Source organism: Stigmatopora argus, chromosome 6, assembly GCF_051989625.1.
Source record: "Stigmatopora argus isolate UIUO_Sarg chromosome 6, RoL_Sarg_1.0, whole genome shotgun sequence".
Taxonomy (NCBI): domain Eukaryota; kingdom Metazoa; phylum Chordata; class Actinopteri; order Syngnathiformes; family Syngnathidae; genus Stigmatopora; species Stigmatopora argus.
In genome coordinates this window covers 11,188,048-11,211,457 of record NC_135392.1, presented here as the reverse complement: position 1 = coordinate 11,211,457, position 23,410 = coordinate 11,188,048, and the positions used below count along the sequence as shown (strand labels likewise).

The 23,410-nt window shown below is 40.4% G+C and overlaps 1 protein-coding gene across 10 annotated transcripts in view; it reads left to right on the top strand.

Moving 5' to 3' along the window:
* Nucleotides 1-348: 348 nt before the first annotated feature.
* Nucleotides 349-23,410, top strand: part of plxna1b (plexin A1b) — a 145,354-nt gene continuing 122,292 nt past the window's right edge. For all 10 annotated transcript variants that reach the window (XR_013300516.1, XR_013300515.1, XR_013300514.1 and 7 more), the window contains exon 1: nt 349-522. The gene's annotated coding sequence lies outside the window, so the exon portion shown is untranslated. The remainder of the gene's footprint in view (nt 523-23,410) is intronic.

The following is a 23,410-nucleotide window of genomic DNA, read 5'->3' as shown; positions in this document are numbered from 1 at the left end:
AAATGAATCAGACATTTAACTCCGTCAACGGCATTGAAAGATGAGCTTCCACAGTCAGTTCCATATCTTAAAGAATTAGACATCCATTGTTGTCAATGGCAGGAAATGATTTAAATGCTATAAAAAATAACAATCTTTCAACTAGGCCACACCAAATGTTAAAATGGTGACCTACACGATGCAAGATGTGAATTTAACAAATATGGACGCCAGGTCTTGATATTATTTACTGGTTTTGTTTGAATTAAGGGCTAAAAATGAAGCCTAGTCACTGAGCATGAGCGCCCTCTATGAGCCCGAGTGAGTCACTGCACTCGTAGTCTCAAGCCACCTCCTGGCACTCCTCCCCTCTTCCTCCCCCATCCGCGTGGAGCCGGAGCTGCATTCCTCTTCTCTCCAGTCACACGCAGCGAGCCGCCGGAGCGAGAGTCACCGTCACTCCGTGACCCGAGTGGAAATGTCTCCAACTTTTGGAATTTAAACCATGGCGAGGACTCCTCCACTGCGGATCACTTGACACCGGTAAGTCGCGTCAAAACTCACGCGTGGAACTCGTTAGGCAACAACAATCGCGTCTTTTTTTTAAGTCATCGAAGCCGGCTGGTGGATTGAGGTTGCGCGACTGGGAATGAATGGCTTTTGATCAGACCCCCACTCGTTCCTTGCTTCCCCCTATTCCCCCCTTCCTCGACCCTCGTTTGAAATGCAGGGCGCGCCTGAGAGATCCAGGCGTGGAAATGGACACGAGGTCCAACAAGCAAAGTCTTTAGGTGTGTGGTCGCTGTCGCGGAAGCCGAAGAAGCAAAATGCCTCTTTTTAGATCTCCAAACTTCATTCGTTGGGGTTGTCCTGCAGGATTTTAGAAGCGACGGGCAGTCTGGGGGTCACGATGGACTTTTTTCGTGCCGTGAAAAATGTTGCTGTGGAGCAAAGAGGAGGCTCCCGGGGTGATGTTTGTTGACACGGAGGAGCTAGCAAGCCTCGCCGGCTGTCGGAATGCCAGCACGGGCGCTTCCTCATCCACGCATAATTACAGCTTGGGCAATTGTGTCACCTGTGTGAGACATCCCGAAGTAGTTTGTTGATTTCTTTGCGATTTATCCAACCTAAAGGATCCCTCGAATGCCCCTCGGGGAGGAAGCCCACTGCCGGCTTTCGGCGCTCGCTGTCTCCACCCAAAATCAATAGGATTATTAGATTTGAAATAATTAAAGTCGTGTTGGCACGGCGTTAAAAGGGGGGCGTGGCTCGAATGTGTAGTGTGTGGTTTTTTCACAGTAATTGAGCTGGCAGCGAGCGGAGTCTGTGTGTGTTGTGTACGCGTGCGTGCGTGTGTGTCGTGTACGCGTGCGTGCGTGTGTGTCGTGTACGCGTGTGTGCGCGCGTGTGTTGTGTAGGTGCGTGCCTGTTTTGTGTACGTGTGCGTGTGTTTTATGTATGTGCGTGTCTGTTTTGTGTGTGCGCGTGTCTGTTTTGTGTGTGTGCGTGTCTGTTTTGTGTGTGTGCGTGTCTGTTTTGTGTGTGTGTTGTGTACGTGCGTGTGTGTTGTGTACGTGCGTGTGTGTTGTGTATGTGCGTGTGTGTTTTGTATGTGCGTGTGTGTTTTGTACGTGCGCGTGTTTTGTACGTGCGCGTGTTTTGTACGTGCGCGTGTTTTGTACGTGCGCGTGTTTTGTACGTGCGCGTGTGTTTAGTGTACGTGCGTGCCTGTCTGCTTCGTGTACGTGCGAGTGTGTTGTGTGCGTGCGCGTGCATGTACTTGTGTGCGTGTGCGTGCGTGTGTCCGCGTAAAGCCTGGCAGCGATACTCATTGCTCGGTGGGGTTCTCCTCACTCCTTTTATTCAAATACAACGCCTAATTAGATTTTAAAATGTAGCTATTTAACTGTTATTTGAAATGTCATGAAAATGAATTTTCTATTTTTGCAAGTCTGACTTTTTTCGGTGCTTAAATGTTTTTTTTTCATTGCTGACGTTGACGGTGCGAGAAGTCCATTTCATTTTGACTGTGGGATCAAAATGCATTGGAAGTCCACTGTTGTCAATGGCAAGCAATGAGTTAAATATGGGAGTCTTGCAGGGTAACCGACTGTAGCCGATTGAACATTTTAAGTGCCTAATTCTGCCCATTAAGCCAGAGTGAAGATTTAAATTTGAGTTACTTATCAGAACCCAGCATATGCTTAATTCTGTGCCAAATCCCAACAAATTCAGCAGGATCTTGCTGGATTGGCTGTGAAAAAAACATTACCAACTAAAGCACAACAAATCCAACAGAACTTTGCCTCTTTTGTTGTGTTTTGGTACTGGTCTTGCTGCATTTCTCAGCAGGGAACAGCCCGGTGCCAAGAACATTCCCAATCATACAGGTGGGAATTCAATCAGTTTTGACATCCACTACTCTCTCCAGCATAAGCTACCCTATTCAAAGCATTCCGAGTCCTTGTGTGTTTTTTTTTAAACTCTAGCGTGAAGGAACGTACAATAGTTTCAGAGGTTCAACAGAGAAATCATCGTTGAAGCTTTTCACTCTCATTGTTTCTTCTCAACAAATTTAACTTCTAATAAGAGTCCGTATGTTGTTGCTTTTTTTCATTTTCAAATGTCATCCCTGCTTGTAAATCCTAATTCCTAATTGCCTCCAATGAATGTGTATACTGACGCTATCTGCAATCGTAACCCAGATCTGCAACCTTGCATGGCATTTACATGATTCCTGCAACCCAGCCAGAAAATGACAAGCAATTTGACTTCATCTTGCCTAATTACGATACAAATCTGCCCACAATAGAGCAGCAGTGTCATGAATTTTCAAAGCCCGCACCATCTATCCGGCCTGTCTGCTGGCGTTGGAGGCTCAATCTGTGATGTCCAAACTTTGGAATTCTTGCTGACATGTGCACTTTGCACCCCTGTGCTTCTGCTTTTGTGTGGTTGTCCCCCATTCACCCCCTCTCAATGCATTCCTCCAGAGAATTCACTGAGCAGGATATTTAAAGTCTAATTGGATTGTAAATGGATGGCAAAGCAATGGAGCTGTCCTTGTTTGAGAAATAATTTCCTTCAGGTTGTCAGCAACTTTGCCTCATTTCTTAAATGTACTGTGATATCAGTGTATTTGTAAAGAGTGGCTTCCTTTTCCAAATTGCACAACTGTACGACATTCCAAAGCCAAATGAACGACGTCATCCTTCTCCCTCAACCACCCTTCCTGTGTTGTTCTTCCGACCTCATGCTGCCACTCAGGATTTCTTCACGTCTTCTTCCCTTCGTACTTTATTTTTTGCTCTCCCTGCATTCTGTCAGGAGCGTCTACCTCCCTCCCCCGTGCCTTTCCCTTGCTTTTGCCCACTCTCTCGATCCTTTCGTTTCTGCTGCTCCCGCGCTTGCCGAGTTACACGTAGAGATCCCCTTTTTTTTTTAGCCAGCAACGCTGCCTCCCCTTTGACTGGTTCACTTCGTACTCTAAAAATTCTATCATATGAGGCACCGTTTTTCTCATGTGCTTCTGGAAAAAATGATTTTTGCTGTATGGCTCAGTACACCAAGAGACATTCACATTGTGAACTCAAACCAAAGTTGGAGTCTATATCAGCATCAGCTCAGTTTGAATGTTTTATCTTCTCTCTCAGCACAACTGGTGTGTGTGAAAAAATTTTCCCCCATGCATCTGAATTTGGCATTAAGGAATGCTGATTGATGACATTTTCTGCAACTGAAGTTCAAAGATAATTCATGTGCTCATTATACATGTTGCTATTAAGGCAACTACTTATTAATCAAACACTATATGTTAAGGCTTGGCTTGCTTAGTACCTGGAAATGTATTATTTTGCTGTTCATTAATATGTATTGTCCTTTCATTAAATAAATAAATCTCAAAATGGTCTATTGATTGATTGACATTACATCTGTGACCTGTTGATATGCAGTAAAACCTGTGGGCGACAATAGGCCATTTTTTAAGGCTAATTGCAAAAAGCCCACACAGTATGACAGTGTAGTTGGGATAAGTCATGTATGTGTGTGCTACACCTAACTAACATGTGATGTTCTTGTTTGTTGGTGCACATTCTTTCTCTTTTAAGCTGCCTATTTTGTCCTTACCTTATGTGCCATGGACATTTTTATTTTCTCTCCGTTGGAGTGGTTTCTTGAGTCTCTGCAGGGTTTTGCCTGGTACCTCGAGGCAAGAATCTATGCTGCAGCAACAATATTAAAAAAACAACTGAGGGAATAGTAGCTGAACTGAAGGCCGTGTATATACCCCCGTACACAACACACACCCAAAAAACACCCTGCACCCCGGACGTACACACAGACACACATCTCATTTAGTGCTAACACCTCTCCAGTTGACAAGCCCCTAATATGAAATAAACTCACTCGCCAATACCTGGCGGGCCTGTCTTGACTGACTGTTCGAATAGGAATGACCTCCATTTCAACCAAATAAAGAGCTGGGATTAAGATTTGAGTCAGTGTGCGGCACTGAACTGCAAAATACTGGCAAATTACAAATTATTTCTCAGAGTAAGTGTGCAGGTGGACTCACAGTATAAATGCTCATCACTGCCAATCAGGAGCAGCTTTTAAGACTGTAAAAACCATCAATATTTTGGAAGGCTTTGACCTGGTGGGTTTTTAAAAAAATTAAAAAAAGATTTATTCCAGTGTATACAATTTGATGTTAGAAATAAAGTCTGAATGCTTTGATGTGTTCCAAGATTTTTACTGTCAATCACCTATTTCAGGCAAAATAAAAAAAGAAAACCACTGTAAAGACAGCTCAAATATGAGTACGATAGGAGGGCATCCATCGTTTTTATTTTTTATATTTTTCTGTCTCAGTCTTGCTCAGCCAAGTGAACTGTCTGTTATGTATAATTAATTTTCTCTCCTGTCCCAGTTTATTTTTATCACCCACTTTTAACCATTCCTTCAAAGGACCCCTTCCTCGCTTCCTTCCTCCATAGTGCCTGCTGAAAGTGACAGCTGCTCAGCTAAGGGGGATGCTGTTTGAAGCAGATAGTAGAAAGGTCCCTCACTCAAGATGATTTGGAAGAGAAACATCTCTCTACTGTGCTGACAGTATCAAAAAGGTGCCTGCTAATCTGGCTGCAAATTGAAAATAGTATCCACCTCCACTCAAGTCTGCGTAGGCCCGTTGAGGTACCAAATTTACAAGATGAATTGGTTGTTTGCTACAGATTTGAGGTATTGTGGTTGTTTTACATTTAAGCAGGATAAGGTTAGTTAAAATGTTGTGTACAAATATCAATTACATAGAATTTTTCTAATGTAGTTGAACCTGTCAAGCTGAATGCAATCTGTTGAGATTTTGGGCAACCTCACATTTGTTCATATACTTTAAAACAACAATCGTATCAAGCAAAGTTAAAGCAATAAATAAAATAGTTGCATCAGCTAATGTAAATGGTTCATGGTGTACCAGTGGCGTGCCGTGCATTTCACACCTAGGCCTTCAGTAGTGCTCCATCTGAATCAATCCAACCCTCTATTTTATTTTTACTATTTTATGACCATAAATCTTTTACTGCAGCTACAGCTGTGGCACATACAAAATAACCATCAATAATAACTTAATAAATTTTGAATATAGCCATATTTTAGTAAAATGATTTTACTCACCCAAAACATTTTTAGTTGCACACAAAATCCATCCTCCTTTCTTTGCTCAAGAAGATTTCAACTACTCTGTCATACAGATTATGTGTGTTTCAGTCATTACCCCAAAATGACAGTTCAAACTAATAATGGCTGAAATGTGATTGGTTAAATACTTAAATACATGAAAACAGAATTTGGAAGCAGCGCAACCAGAGGGAAAGCAATGAAACGAAGATGACAAACAATTTGGAATTATTTAAGTATTCATGGACATAATATAATTAACAGCAGTCTATGATTCAGATATTTTTTAGGCCAGCAGAGAGGGCCTTGCAGGGGCACCACGGCTGTGTACATTGTTTTCCATAAACCAAGAGAATATTGCACAATATGCTGATGTCTTTTGTGAAGTCATGCATTGTCTCTTCAGGATCTTTCTTTCCCAGAAATTTTGGGTCGTGGCCAAGATCTAAACCTTAAGTGATGAATTTGAAAGTTAAGTTAGTAATTCAAAACCAAGGCACACTGTGATAGGGTGTGTTGGAATTTCATTCCTCAGCATGTCAACACTGAGATCTAGTCGCAGATAAAGTGAATATTCTGCCTGAAGTTGCAAAGAGTCAGTATTGACGCTTTCCTCCTGACCCGATGGCCTCCACTAGAAATCCAACTGCCACCTGCAGCTTGTGTGCGCAGTCTCAGTGCTTCAAGGCGCTATCACTTGCATGCTAACACTCTCGTCAGCATTCTGTCCATCTCTTCAGACTCTGAGTCATGCTGGCTGCTTTGGGTCCCCCTCTTTTTGCAGCCACATAAAAAATAACAGCTTCCCTTATTGCATTTTCTCTACTGCAGAAGACCTGTACGTTCGTATTGATCATGCAGTCCTTCCTGTAGCAAATGCTATCATTTGTGTAATCTGATACTGTTTATGAGAAATTACCCCCTCATGTTGAGTTCCCATGGAGATTGCCTGTAATTTAGGAAAGAATATTGATACAAATTGTCATCAGCTAAATCTTTTAAATATGGCTTGACAATATAGATTGTATCTTTCCATAAACATGACATTAACATATTCAGATAAAATGAACAAAAACATTTAGTTCTTCACTCAAGTGTTTCATTGTAGAACATTTTTTTGGGTGCTTGAAATAAGTTAAAGGCTTTATCCGTCCGTCATAGCAATAACGTATGACTTTCTTGGTTGTCCTTGCAAACGTCAGAATCTGCTGATTGAGAGGAGACTTTACAGTATCTTATAAATGGATGTCTGGACCCACCTGCCATTGTCATCTGCTCGGAGTGTGTGTTGCTGATGCTGAGATATTCTGAACATTCAGCTGAGGGAGCCTACTGGTTGTTTACCTTACTCACTAGAGTTTGTCTGCCTCTTCAGGCATGTTTGGCTTGTTAATGAGTGTCTGTACGTACGTATGTGCGTGAGTGTGTGTAAGGGAGCGAGTGATGTGGTGTGGCACGTGCATGTATTTGCATTGAGTTAAGCAGCACATCGTCAGTGTGCGCAAGACGAACATATAAGGATGCTAACTTAACGTATTCGTGTCTAATGTAAGGGAACTATCACAGTAGAGGAGATTTAAAGGGAATCAGACAAACGGCTCGTATTTCTCCTTGCAAGTAATATTAACCACAAGTAGCCGCTCATAATTTGTTCAATGTTTTTTTTTAAATATATTCCTTTACATCTGTATTTTTACACTTTGCTTTGTAACATCCATCTTCTGTCTTGTTGGACACACAAACTGCTGATTTCTGTAGTGTTTATCTAACGAAATGTTAAATTATTCAGCCACCCTCGTCCGTGCACACTACTCCTGTACACAACACCGATCACTGATGGACTGTTTAAAGAGAATTGCTTGGCTAAGGAAAGCACTACTTTGGGCTAACCTATAAATTAGTGAATGTCTGACCTTGTTACGAGGCCCGTTATCAGATGCTAACCATGAAATACTGACTTGTTTTTTGAAGACTGTATACCCTTAAACCCTCAAATGCATTCTCCATTAGGTGTAATCAACACACGAGGAATACTGGTTTGAGCGTTTGTAACAGTGGTCTCATTTGGACAATAGGGAAAATAAAGGGTGAATGGAAAAACATTTTTTTTCTTTTTTTAAAGAATTGAAACAGGTGGTTCAACCACTCTTGAGTATGTCAAAAGGAAGTATATATATATTGAGATTAGTGTTTGTTCTAAATCATTCGGCATGCTTCCAAGCCACTTGGCTCTTTCTGTTTAACCCTCATTAGTCACATTTTCACACAGGACTGAGAGTCACATGGGGTTAGGTTTAAACTTTGCTGTACCCGGATGACAAATGAGTGCTGTTAGTTATGGACACATCCACCAAAATGACAGTGTCCCTTAGATCCCGGTGCTGTATATTTTGCTTAATCTCAAAGTCCTTCTTTTGACTGGTGATGTTCAAAAGTGCCCTCGAGATGTTACCAAAGCAACATGTACTACATGTCTTCCAGTGCTTTTTTTTTTTCTATACCCTCATTGTCATCTTCTTCTTTTGTGCTCCTTTCAAGGATGTTTAAGGAGGGACAAGTGATGAGTAGCCCGCCAATTCGGTCTTCCATTGTGTCATGGCATTGTGCCACATCAGTGGGTTTCAGCAATGTGCATCCAGAACTTTTTTTTTTACTTTTGAGCTTACCCCTTCAGTGTTAAATGTCTGACACATGCACTTTTACATAAGTTACCTTCCCACCAAATATTTCACTTTAGAATCTTCTCAATATTATTGCAAAAGGTCAGTCCACCTTCGTTAAACATCTAACGCCCCACACCAGAAATATTTCTTTTACTTGCTTTAGTGGAAACATGTGCTCTAGGACCATAAAACATGTTCCCCTCCCTTTCCTTCCTTCTAAAGCTAGTTAAGCAAACCACACTGCATGCACCATGTTGTTTAAAACTGTGTTGATGTTCAGGCCTAATTCCTTCAGCAGACTTCAGTTGCCGCAATTCTACAACGGCGCTAGTCCCGGGAGGGCTCTTAAGTCTTCTATCCGTTCCTGACCTCCCGCTGAGGTGAAGCATGCAGAGCAGGAGGCTCTGGGAATAAATACCCTAGGCCAGACAATGGTGGACTGGTGGGAGAAGGGTGAGGGGTTACTTTTTTTAGGCGAAGAGTAGTTGAAGAAAGATGCTATAGATATATGAGGAGAGTTAGAGCTAGAGCGGGTCAAAGGTTAGACTGATCCCTTGTTTAAAGGTGGAATTTAACCAAGAGAGGTTTTTATTGGCAGGGCCCTGAGCAGTTATGGGTGAGTCACTGAGCTGTATTGTGGGGGCTGGGTATTTAGGTTGGTGTTGGTATAAACCACACAAAGTTCTATTATGATGTCAGCTGTGGCCTGGGATTGCATGCTAAGAGTCATTCATAGTTGCCTACATCTAAGTTTTAATTGTACCATTCATCAGTAGTTAGCAAGGTTTTCAAATGTTTCTTGGCACTTATTTACATTTTTGCCCCTACGTCTTCTGCCCGTGTAGTTTTCCGTGGCTGACAAGGTGACTGAGCTCGCAGCAAAGCAGTCAGCAAACATAGTGGAATGCTGCAGCGATATGCCTCGCCGCTCCACTGCATTCCGGATGAAATGGGGTGTGTAACTTGTGACTAGAGTGATGTGCTGATGCGTAGCAGCTGGGAGGAGTTTCTTCCTTTCTCTTCACACATCTTTCTCCCAGGGTTGATTTCACTCTTTGCATCATCAAGATGTAGATTTTCCCTGATTTTCAGTGCATCCAAAGGAATGTGCTGTGACTCTCGTTTAGCTCACTGTAACCTGACTTGGCTCTGTAAAGCAACACGCTGTATTTATTGAAACAATGAGTGTTTGGATGAAGAAATATTTGCTTGTATGTCACAAATTTGTGCCTTAGTCTCCCCCAAACTAAAAATGTTATAAGTTAAAGGCAGGTTCTTGTAAAACTCCAAGCTGTGTGTTTTTATAGTCAAGAGGCACATCTCATCCTGCCCTTGGCAATCAGTGCTTCAGTCAAAACTTGGCGGCAATACAGGCACATATTTAACAAGTAGCCCATCTCCCAGCCTGCCTGTAGCTGCATCAACATAAAAGCTTTGAGGATATTTGGATTTCCGAAGGGCGGGAATGGGGAAATCTGAACAAAATGACCATGGAGACTTCAACTCCGCTAGGCACAGCTGCTGAAATCAGACAACAGAAAAGTTAGGGAGGGAAAGTGGTAGAATTGGCACACTCAGAGGTTGAGCAACAAGCCAATAATAATGTGCCTAATGAGACAGACCTACTCGTGTTGGAGGTGGGGTGGGTGAAATAGAAGAACGTGAGCAATGAAGCAAAGCAAAATATGTACTAGAGATTCATTCTAAAAGGAAAGTGGAAAAGATGGTTTCACCACAATTCTTACCCTTTTAATAGAATAGAATATAACGCCATTTGTTGTCCTTGAACATCATGCAACAAGATAGGAGATTTTTCTCCTGTTCAGTGCATACATTAAGATAAACACTATAGTGCAAAGTACAAGGAAAGGAACTTATGTCCAATTTACGCCTCTATTCTTAGTGATTGTTTTTATCTTAATATGGAACCTCCTCATTCAGCTAATAACACTGCACATTATAACAAGAACACGATACCCATGGTAATAGCATCTGAATTTGGAATTATTTTTCTTCAGCCTAAACTCTAGTCCTGACATTACTGGATCTTATCTTATTTTATTAAATTATAAATGAATATCTAAAACAAGCAAGTCTTGTACTTATTGCACTTGACTTCCTTCCCAAAGGTTTGCCATCATAAGTGTGAAAAGCTCCCCTTTTCTGGGCTCTTTCACCTCCTTAACTAGTGAGCCTGTATCTTCCTGTTCATGCTGTCATTTTGATTTTGAGGATCTGATGAAAATGGCTGTTTAATCATGCAGAGAGGTCAACCAATCAAGGGGCTTGACCGAGTGATTTAACAGGCCAATTCAAAGCACAGATGGAGGAATAGGAAACAAGGTGACGCTGCATGGCACAGGTCGCCTCTCATCTACTTAGCATCAGTTTTATTTCATCAATAATTGCTCACACTGAATTGATATTTAAACAGATGAGTGGGTAGAGAGGGTCGAGAGCGGATTGCCACCAAAGTAGGAAACCAACCACCTGTTTATTAGATGTGGATGCACAGTGCCATTTGTGAAGTTTTCCTTCTTTAACAACACCTAAACTTAGATATTCTTCCTGTGAACAAGTGAGTTCTTACCCGAATGGTAATGGAAGCGAATAACAGATGGCTGGGAGGAGCAGGGGTGCTAAGGATGGACAGAGATTATGATTCTGTGCTGTCTAAGTCCGTTTCAACCCGCAATATCAGTTCATGATTTATTGCATGTTGTCCTTGACATCACCTCTGTTTAGGGCTAGGTGTTATGGGGAAATACAAAAATAAGGCCCAGTTTTTTTTATTATTATTGACTAATCTGGATTATCATTTGGATTTTTAGTGCATGGATTATAATGTTAAATCCAACTTTATTTTACAGTATAACAATTCTGGAAAAATATTAAATGGAAGTGAATTTACCTTGATTATTAAGTGTGCAGGACCCAATAAAAATATAGCCATTCAAGGATCATGAATGTTTACACTGTAATATTCATGTTATGATGCTGTATACATTGGATGAGAACATCGTTGCTAATTTACATCATTAAAAGATGACATCTGATTGCTACTATGTTTGGCTGTACTACAAGTCAGTAGTAGATAAACCTCTAATCCTATGTGCGCTGGCAGCAGTAGGTTGTAGAGTTTTTCATGTTTTCCACCTTGTGATTTATCAGATTAATTTGAATGACGTTGACTATTGATTATTACCCTGCACATTGGCTAATTTTGTTTCACATTGCTTGGGCGATACCACCACACAATCGACGATGACTGGAATAGCCTCATATTTGTGTGTGTTTAGATCCGAATTTAGTCATTCTTTTCATTTTACAATAGGTAGCTTTCTATTTACTTTTAGAACTTCCAATAAAAAAGTAGAGCAGGAAAAGGTGATCTTAATAGCAGTTGTTACTCACGTTTAATCTCGTGTTTGACTAATCAAATACACTCAGGTAATTACTAGAATTCACCTGAAATTTTTACTATCATATAATTATCAAACCCTGTTGCCACATTCAACAAACTGCGGCTACAACAATGTGACTGCAGAACATTATATTATATTTAAGTGCTCAAATCATGAGCAACTTGAATGTTTTCACAGTTAACCTATTAACCTCCATGTAATGTTAAATTGATTGGCTGTGAACTCATGGACTTCCATGCCTTGAGCCAGAATTAATATCCAATTCCCCATACAATTTGGCAGCTACTACAAATGAGTGTTTTCTCTTGTGCAATATGAGAAAGTTGGTTGTTCTTTTTCTTATTTATTATTATTATTTTAATAATATGAGAGAGTATTGGTTGTGTTTGGATAAAAAAATATCAGTAAGAGCAGATGCAATATTTTGCAGCCATAGTAAATTTATTGGCCTTACTATTTCTGCTTTTGTGGTGGATACAGACACCAAGTTAGTATTAGTGGAGTAGCACTCCAGGAGATAGCTGGCCTCTTGCTCTGTCTCTCTTACCGTCCCAACTGCCGATTTCTCTGACCTTGCGTTGGCGTGTGTTGATGAGCGCTGAGTGGATACACTCGTGAGTGGTGTGCACGCACCCATGAGAGCTGGAAAAACGTGGGCGCCCCATTTGTTGTGTAAATGCGAGCCGCTAATTGACTGCGAAGCACGCAGCTTCTCCTTCAGTGGTTGAACCCTGCCCTGCGCTGTGTCCCAGGGATCCTGCAGGGGGATAGCATGCCCCCTTCCATACAGACACATTCAAATTACTCTCCAATTCTCAAGTTTCCTCTTTTGGAGCAAGACTGGCACGGAGCAAACGCGTGGAGGGTGCACAGTGCACTCATCTGCTCCCACTGTCTGACTGTTGAGCTCTTGTAATGAAAATCTGCACAGGTTTTACACATCACTCACTGCACTTGCTGACATTGTTTTGAGTAACATTGTATCTATTAGAATTCCACGACATCTTTCTTGCTATATTCATTTTGATTAGGTTAGAAATGTTGATCATTCATTGAAGCAGATTGTGGAAATATATCGTACCACAGATGGCCTGGTTAGTGCCTTTTTGGGAAAACGCCCTGGAATATGGGTGTTGTAGGTCTAGGGTAATCTTAGAATTGTGGTTCGCATAGCTGGTTTCCTTGTGGTTGTGATGGCCAATCACCATTGTCATGAGAACAGTCCAGGGTATAGTCTTGGTCTTTAGTAAAGTAGATCTGATTTGATTCAGGAAAACCAATCCAATTGTGGCTGCCAGCAAGGCAATTTTTGCACATCACCCCGAAAGGAATAGTATTTAATTTAAGGATGATGTTTAAGCATTTTGGAAGGGAATGATTCTAAAACTGAAATCACAATTATAGCGACCCAGAAAAGAACAACCCACACGGTGGATCAGACTTTAATTGTTCTGATTCTCCAAGGCTGGGCCAGTATTATGCTGGTAAACATTTGGGAAACAGAAAAGAGCACACAAACAAAATGACTCTCTCTATAGACTGCAAATGCAAAATAATAACTGTGTTGTGCATGCATTGAAAATCACAAAAGACAGCAATTTTGGAAAATGACTGGAAAGAGGATGCATAAGGTATTATGTTAACGCATAATAGGCATTTATTTTGCTTGAAATAATGTTAGTGGTCTCGTTTTATCTGCATGATATGGCAAAGATGGGAGCAAATTATTCTTATGATAATGTCTATGATGATCACATGAAAAGAAAGTTCATTTAATTTATTGTTAAAAACTTAAAATGTGAAGGACAGTTGGGGCTGATTAGACACACACAGAAGAGCAATAATTTAACATACATAAAGTGTGCTACTTTGTTTCCAGTGACAACAACAATAGGATTAACTGGCATGCTAATACGTAGGGCCCAGGCCAAGCCTCTTAAACAGTCATCAGGCATATTTAATATATTTCAAGAGTCACCTGAACGAGCAAATACACCTAATGTAAAAATGTCTGTGAGCAATATGCTGGATAGGCATATTGCCCAAGTCTGAAGATGTGTGAGGACTTTTATGTTCATTTTTGTTTTCACAATGTGCTCACATTTTACTGTTACTGTAGTTGTACTGAGCCAGTGAAGTAAGTAGTCAGTGTTTCCCAAATTCACTGCAGCAGTACTAAGAATATATACACTGCAAGTGTTGCAGTGACTTATTTTTGAAAGATCCTGGTCGGGACAATACGTACGTGTTCAGTCGTACACTATTGTGCAACATTTAGCAAATGTATTTCCTATTTTTGATCCCCCCTCTAATCTCCGTGTCAGTGTTGGCTGTCAATAAAGTATATTGAATCACATTGACTATGTGTAGGGGAAGTGTGTGTTTGAACTGAGTTAAGAAAGGAAAGTCACAAAGACATATAGCAAATTGCTCTTTCCCGTAGTCTGCTGCTACAGCAGTGTTGCAGCCAGACGGGATGTGTTGAGTCTGAGTCAGCAAGACTTGAACTGGGGGTCTGGTCTGTTGCTCCAGGGCTGTCAGTAACATGCACACATACAGGCATGGTGTCAGACATGTTGCCCTATTCTCCTCTGCCTTGCAGCTCTAGCACTAACTATAGCTGCTCAGCCAACCACTCTTAATTGGTAGCTGCTGCTACCCGCCGGCCCTGCTCCGGCGCCACTGTGGTAAAGACCCAGCCCCTTGTCTGTTTGTGATGTGAGGCTTGTTTACATGCGCAACCAGTGTCAATGTTGACAGTCAATGCATGATTCAACTTTGATTTGCTGATGCCAGTCTAAGCTTTTCTCACCTAAAAGTTGAAACACGGAAATCTATCCTCATTATTTAAAGCTTACTTTATATATATTTTATTTACATCATTTTCTATAACCTGTGAGTGTATCTTATCAGGTTTATATGTGATGCATTTTATATTTGCAGCTTACATATCTCATACCCCTGGAGACATTCTAGTCCATTCAATACAACCCATGCCTCTTCAAATGAGGTGGCAATGATTGACAGTCTTGTTTGTCCAAGTTGCACAAAATGTTGAGATATGTCTCCCAGAGAGTACTCCCCATTTCCATTACATAATTAGAATAATTACCAGCAGATCACCACAGCTACTATCGTCAAACTATCCTTACTATCAGACCACAACAACCACTTCCTAATAAACATGTCATTTGTAATTTTACTGACAGACCACATCAAGTGTCTGCTAATCACAACCATGCTTTAAACTTACTAGAGAGAGATAGCGAGAGGGACAAGAAGAGTTTCTTGACAAAGCTCATATTAGAAACCACATGCAGCTGGAAAACGGACATGATTGAACTGAAAAAGCAGTGTATCCAAACACATGCATAGAATAGTGGCAGTCCAGTGACCTATTTTAGCAAATTCAACTGTGAGGCTTGATTTAGGCCTCATGGAGTCATAATTGCTGGATGAGGCACCTGAGGCATCCTTTGTCGCAACGTTGTATGCAGAAAAAAATGTTGTGTACTGTATGCATGTGTATGGTCAAAGGTTTTTCTGTTGTGTCTGGGTATTGAAAACGAAAAAATGTTTGTGGGTAGCTTTTGGAATTAAGACCTTTCAGGATTTTACATTCATTATAACGTTTTCAAGTTTTTGGATGATCGTTTTTGCATTAATGGGTGCGCTGCATAATCTCTTGATCTCTTTTAGTCTTGTTCTCATTCAACCCGCAACACACACACGCAGGACTCCCTGCGCTTCAAACAAATCGGCTTATAAAGGGGCTTGATTTTCAAGGGTGCCAATAAGGCGACCTTCTATGACTTCTTAATAGACTTTGACAATGGCATTTTACCTCATACAAACACCAGAAACCAAATGTATTGTCTTTCTGTTTCTTATTTGAAAAGGCAAAGCATTTAGCAGGGTAATATTACATTCCTGTTTAATGCAGGGTTTGTACAAAATGAGCTCTCTTCATCATTAGATCAAACTATTATTTTTGAGCTCATTCTGGTTTGGATAACTTCTAGCTGGAAGATATGTTCCCCATTGTTTGTGTTGCCATGGGAGTGAACCTTTCCTTTTTTTAATAAGACTGATCTGACCAATGACCCTGGAAGCCATTCTGAAAACATCGAGGAAAGGGTCAAATGAACTGCAGAGGAAAGTGGATTGGATTGCTGCAACGGAAAACATTCAATTTCATTATGAAACAATAGTTTTCAAATAAGAGGTCAATACCCACTTGTACCAATGACACTTTTTGGTGTTATTCAATTTCTGTGAAGTTGGCGCTTTTCTTTTAAAGTGATTTACAATGAAATGCATAACATCTCAGTCAAATTTTATACAAGAAAAGCTTGAACTGTTTTGTAAACCTTTCCTAGTAACCGGCCCATGACTAAATGCATTATACGGTAATGTTTCTAAAAGCACAACACATTTTCACCTGCTATAGGAGTGGAAGAACAAACTGATAGCTTTTGGAATTATGATTAGCAGTGTTCCCTGAGGACCAACGTAATATGGCAGGCAGTTCATCTGTTTGTGTCGGGTCGCAAATATGGAATACATCCTGATTGCTGGTAGCGAATGAAGAGAGGGAAAGTATGTAGAAAGCACCCATACAGACATTAAGTAATAAAACCAGGGGAAATAAAATTTGAGCCCATTAAAAGCCACTGGTAGAGTACAGAATTTAAACCAATGATTCTGTGCCCCAATTAGGCTGTTTCTTTTATGTAGAGAAATATTCTTTTTTAAAATGTTTTTTCAGTTTTATCACCTCCGTCAGTATGACTGTAGAGATCTCCGTAGGGTTTCGCTTTGTTTTAATTTCTATCCTCAAAAACTGAACTGTCAATGTGCAATTTAAGTTTGTGTGCAACCCAAGAGCCATAATGTATTTTAGCTATAGTGTCGCTGTTGCTTTACTTCGTTTTCCTCTGGAATTCATTTCACTTTCGCCACTCACTCTTATCTATCGCAGCTCCTTATCGCTTTTCCCCTCTGCTCACATTATTCCTCCCAACATGTTTCCCTTGTTTATTCTTTAAGTCCATTGTCCATCTTCCTAGGCAATACTGTCCCACACAAATTGGTACTTCTGAGGTTCTTCTGGGAGACAAGCGTTGCTTTACATATATTAGCCTTTTACTTTTTATTACCCCATTGCTGCTCTTGTTTTGACAGGGTAACAAACACTGATCTATCACCTGTCCGCTCCCACAACTACTGACACTTTGAGACGCTTTTTGGCATATCCATCTTTCCCCCACCTTAAATGTAACTCACAAAGGTGAGATTACTTGTCTTTCTGGACTGACCCGTAGGCCCGCTCCCTTCTGTTTGGGATTTGCGCCGAGAAATGGCTGGCACCTCACAAAAGTTGCTCTTGCTAACTTTGTCTTTTAGAGCCACTCGCGCAGACATGCTTAGTAAGTTGACGGTGTTCTCATTTGGTAGTTTTTTTGTAAAATCACTGCCTTCAAATAAATCGCAATTGATGCTTTTGTTACTGACAAGTTATGCATTGTCCACATGATGGACTAAGACTGCAAAAGTACTTTGAGAAGTCAAAAGTTGTCCATGTATTTGACAGTCACTGTTACCTACATTGTGTAGAGGGAAAAGCTAAATATGCACAGAATGTTCTGCTCTTATCTCTCTTCATTCCACCCGTTCTGCATGGCGGGCTATCTGAAAAGGTATCATTGACTCTTCTCATCTTTCGCCTACTTTCATTCCATTATTTTGCGTCCTTTCCTCTCATGTACCATTTCTGCCCTTTTTTCTTTTGGCATTAATTTGTATGAGTCAATCTTCCTTTAAACATTATGCACATATTTGACCTGTTGTCGAATGTTTTAAGCGGCCAAATCCTCATGTCAAAAGGGACTTCAAATGACACATAAAAATGGCCTTTTGGTTGTGAGAGTATAATAATAATAATTAAAAAATCTTAGTAGGTTCTTTTAGCCTGTTAAAATTGTTGGTGGAGATGTCACCCTTTTAATGACGGATTGCACCGTTGTCTTGCGTGAAATCAACATAATTCACTGTGTATTACAAATAAAGTTACATGCTAGTCCATTCAATGTGAAATGGTACATAGGGCTGACTTTGGTGCCCGCAATCTGGAGTTGACTGCCACATGGTGACTCTACGTGTGTAGTCCATGTCCTATCCTGGCGATCAATCCTTAGTGTTGCCTGCCCTTTCGCATAGTCAGCTGTGAGAGGCTCCAGCTTTCCCATGATCCCGGATAGGATAAGCAAAAGAATATATGGATGAAACTCCATACGCGTCAGTTAATATCTCCAATGCCGCTTCTGCACAAAACAATGCGAAATAAAATAGATAATAGTATTTTGCATTTGTATAGAATACCTGTTTGCATTGTTATTTATAAGAAATTTTATTCCAAAGTGATGGTATCTTGTTGTATTTAATGTCAGATGTGCCTCGTCTTCATAAACACTTATTTTTGGCCATCAAATATCTTTTGGTTAGATTTTTTAATCCCTCAGTCTTAAGAATTGACAGACTTAAAACAAGTGACAAGGATAAGCTTTATTTGCTTAAAAGCCATTAAGACATTGGACATAATTGCCATTTGCTATGCATTACTCAGTGTAACACTTTCATTTAATTTTGTCATGGTGCTATTTATGCAGAAGCAGTTTGCAGTATGCAATATATTCTAGAGTCAGGGGAATGGTCTTCCAGCTGATTGTGAACCATTTAAAATTAAGCCCATTAACAAGTCCGGTTTTCATCCTGAAGAAATGAGTTCTCACATCGTATTGTACGTATTGTCCATTTGAAAATAAACAAGCATATTATGTGTGCTCGTGTGTATCTATGGACCTGAACAAGACTTGGACTTAAACCCTTTTTGTGGAATGTGTAGGTCAACTATTAATAGAAGTATACACCATAAAAGGCATTGAGTTACAACTTTAGTGTGCTCCGAGGGCAAGTTGACCGTGCGTTTGCTGCCAAAGATTTTTAGCCCAAGGCTCACACTTCGAAAACATTCAATCTAAAAGGAGAGGCGACATTTATGGCATCATTAAAATATCAGGGTACAGGAATTCGGCGGCCCGGCGGCTGAGTGGTTAGTGTGTCGGCCTCACAGTGGAGGACCTGAGTTCAAATCCAGGTTGATCCACCAGTGTGTAGTTTGCATGTTCTCCCTGGGCCTGCGTGGGTTTTCTCCAGGTACTCCGGTTTCCTCCCACATTCCAAAGACATGCGTGGTAGGCTGATTGGACACTCTAAATTGCCCCTAGGTATGTGTGAGCGTGAATGGTTGTTTGTCTTCTGGTGCCCTGCGAGGGTTTATAGAAAATTATAATGCATTCTCAGTCATGGCTTTATCTACATTTATTAAATATCTTAGTTTTCAGTGCTATATTCAGAAAGTAAAACTGTCATAACACATTTTTTCACATTCTAAAACCTATCCAACCAGCTTCGGAAGCTCAGCCCACAGGATTGTTGGAGGCATGAATAGTTTTTTTTTTTTAGAAAGCAACATAGTTTGTGGTTGACCTGAATTGTGCAATGATTCTTTAATGGTTATTTAAGTAATCAGCTGCCATGTCGATGCATGTTTGAAGTGACACAACCATTCACTGTCATTTAAAGTACACAGGAATGTTTGCATGCAGCTTCTATCCTCCGGCCGTTCTTTTCTTCACATAAGCCATATGTCGATAAACATTTTGTGTATGTGAACCTTAGCAGGTTTGACTTGATTGGGAAAACAACTGTTACTTGTCATGGTAATTTTAACAGGAGTTTGTGATTTTGAGACGCACATGAAACATCCCCTTAGTATTATATGAGAGCTTTGTTTTCTGAATTCTCTACAAACGTTCTTTTGTCTGATTTTCGTCTGTTTAAATTCTGTGCAGCTAGTGTGGGATGCTAGATTTATTATGCTTGTAGTACACAGTGAAAGACCGTCATGTGAGACTAGTCAACTGTACTGGTTCAGTTGGACTTGGTATGCTACTATTGTATGTATGAATCATAGCAGGCTTTATCTGGCCTTGACCTACATTTTACCCACCTTTTTCACACTCTGACACAAACACATACATTTACACAGACAGAGGATTTGTCACACAGAGAAAACCTAGTACAGAGATTAAAACGTAAACCACTAATCTGACCATGTATCGTTTTGTGTTGACTGAACGTGGGGTGGATGTAGAATGGGCACAAATAACTGTTGAAACAATTTGCCTATCAATCTTTCTCCTCATGATGCACTGCAATTAGTGGAAACAATTTCTTTTTTTTCCTCCCAGTTGTTTTAGTTTTTATGAATTCCTCTAAAAATATATACTTTAATATACAAATATGATGCAAAAGCAATATACTATATTATATAAATAAGGTCCACCTGTGTGGACCAATTCAGGGTGTCCCCCGCCTCTGACCCAAAGTTAGCTGTGCTCCAGCACCCCCAACGACCCTAGTGAGGATAAAGCGGTTCAGAAAATGAGATGAAATGAGGAGGTACAACATTCGGCCAAAGAGGTTTAAGTAAAACTGAATAAAGTTTTGTTAGTTTACAAATACTGAGATTGGTTGGCAACCAGTTTAGGGCGTTCACCAGCTCCTGTGTTTAGGTAGTTGCGAGAGGCTCAAGCACCCTCTGAGGATAAGCAGCTCAGAAGACCCATGAATGAGTCTACTAATAAAGTTTACATAATAGAAACAAAAAATAATTACAAAGCGTAAGAACTTTGTTGTACAAACAATGGAGTTAAAATTAAACTGTAATAGTGAAGTGAGACAGTCATCCATGAAATGAAGGCAAACACAAAGTGATAAACTGTTTATCTTCATTTCTTGTGAAAAGTGGAGACTGTTGCATGCACTGTGAAGAAATGTGTGTGGTACGAAAGTAAAAGGATCTATGATGATAAGAGATTTAAAGGATACATGAGGATAAGAGACTTGAAGTGAGGCGCCACAGGGGATAGAAGTCCATATAAAGATGTAGATGAAAACAGTGTGTCTTCTTGCCAGCTAGTATTGCAACCACAACAGCTCTATGCCCGAGAGATTTTGAACTCCGTGTTTATGAGCCAAATCAGGCATGGACTACCCAAACAAGCGTCTGAGAAATACTAGGGCCATTAAAATGAACTTGAGATTTAAAAGGTTTGACATACACACAAAACTATGCAGGCACATGTGTACGTCTCAGATTATCTTTTACATCTGGTTGTACAGTGTAGATACATTGTAGGTGATGAATTCCACAATGAGGTGTGTCCGCAACATATTCCCTCTGCATTCCTGATTGAGGCTGACTTGGGGTCAGTGGTCATATTAACAGAGCCGACACAAGAGTGTTACCGCGGTGTTAAGTGTGTGGGGGTGTATGTGTCAGGTTCTCTTTATTCTGCTTCCTGCTGTTGAACCATATCTGCCTCCCAATACAATAACACTTTTGTTATTGTATGTTGAGCAGGTTCTGCTGTCATTCATTCAACATTTCATTGGCTACGTTGCTATGCCAATATGGCAAAATAGGAGTGTGCAAGTGTGCATACATATGTGATTTAGTGCCCAGACTCTCAATGGCCTTTGGTCAGCCAGCAGCTGTCACTTGTCACATGAGAACACATACACAAGAAACAATTGTCCACGCACTTTTTTCTAATCCAGCCACTGGGTTTGTACATCACCGCACTCGTGTCCTTATGAAGGCTCGTATACATGGGCCACTAGAATAAAGGGGGACTATATGTAGCCGAAGTAATTAATTCAATTTGGAAATCATTAGTATAGACACTTTGCTTGTCTTCACCTGAGATGATTGTATAGCTGTAAATCAATTCCCTTCCCATGTGAAATTAGAGAAAAAATGTGATACATTTATTATAATGTTTGGGTTTAGGAATTGCTCCAGACCACTTGCTCACAAGGTAACGTTTTTCGGAATAGGTTTGTGTTTTCAGAAAACCCCACCTGATACTTAAATGCCAGACTACTCCAACTTCTCTGGCAGAAAAAAGTTATACATGACACCATGAAAATATAATACTGCCAGTTTTATACCTTGGATGACTGGAATACAACAAAAAGACAGTTGGTTTTGGCACCTGGAATATTTTACCTCATATTGTGGATGTTTGGCATTGATGAAACATTTCTTTGGAAATGTCCAATATTTGATGTTAACCAGATATTACTGCAAATGCAGTAGATATCCTAGAGACAGTCTTTATGCAGCTATTAAAATATACATCGAAATGGAAAAACTGTACGACAGATGGGTTTGGATGATTGTTGATAGTTTTCCGGTCATTCTGTGATAATCCCGTGTAGCCAGAGTAAGGGCTTTGTCGCAGTTTTCAAGTATTAGTTTATTGGGCGCTAAATGTTTTACAGTCCCATCCTGTCATAAGACCTCTTTCTTTGAAACAGACTTCTGCATGGGACATACAGTATATTGACCTAAAATTATTTTGTCATTCATCATTGGTAGAGTTAGATTGGAGATTTTATACAAACATTTGAAAAATTAACCCACTTCTTGTTGATTTCTTTGTATTATTATTTTTAATACACAATTGTTTGTCTGTCTAGGGATTTTATTTTCTCCCTCTGTCATCTACCCATCAGTGTTTAGGGGGAAGGTAATCCATTCTTTCTATGTGCAGATAGTGACTGTGAGATTACGCAAACCCGATAGAGGATTATGGCTTCAGGGATTGCCACCCCCCCACCGAACCCCCTACTATTTTACCTCCTCTACAATCATGTGCCCCCCATCACCATAACTCTATCCCCACTTCCTGCCGCCTCCTTTTGCCATTTTATCCGTTACCCTTCTTCCTTTCCTCCCAATGGTAAATCTCTACTCTCTTGAGTAGATTTTTTCTTAAGAGCCATATTTGTTTTTAATGCAGACTTGGTCATGAATGGTATCTATGCAAACATGCATACACATGCAGTGTGCTGAGGGAGTGTGTCCAATGGATGTCCTATGTCATTTTTTTAGCAAACCGCTCTCCAAATATGCTGTGGTAGGGATGAATAATTGAGTTGAGACACTGCGCCTGTGTGTTTAGAATTTGCATTCATTTTCAGAGACTTATTTTTTTCGGTCAAACATTGCGCTATTGGGTACAAATACATTGAGTGAAATACTGTGATGTTCTATATGTAAATATATGCAGACAAATGTAGTTTTTTAAACAACGTTATTATAAATTCACTCATTTATACACAAAGTGGTCGATTGTATACCACCACCCAAGGTCGGGTACTACGGTAGCAATTACGTTTCTAAGATATGAACATGAAAATGTTTGAGAAATATCTATTTCTTTGTCATACCACTATTATTTCGGTTGCCAAGTCTACTTAGGTCGTCTTATGCACTTAATGTCCCTATATACCAAACTTGATCCAGATGCTCCGATGCAGTGCAGAGGGCAGAGAGTTTGTCGCCCTTCCTCATCATCATGATCATCTCTCTCCAGCATAACCTTCTCCTCCTCTTTTTCTCCCCTCGTTGTGAATGCTGTAATTGATATGCCACTGGCAATAAATCAGCACTGCAACAGGGTGAGGAACGACCATTATCTGAGTAGACGGGTTTGAGGAAACGGGAAAGAGGGAGCGATGACCCCGACTTTTCTT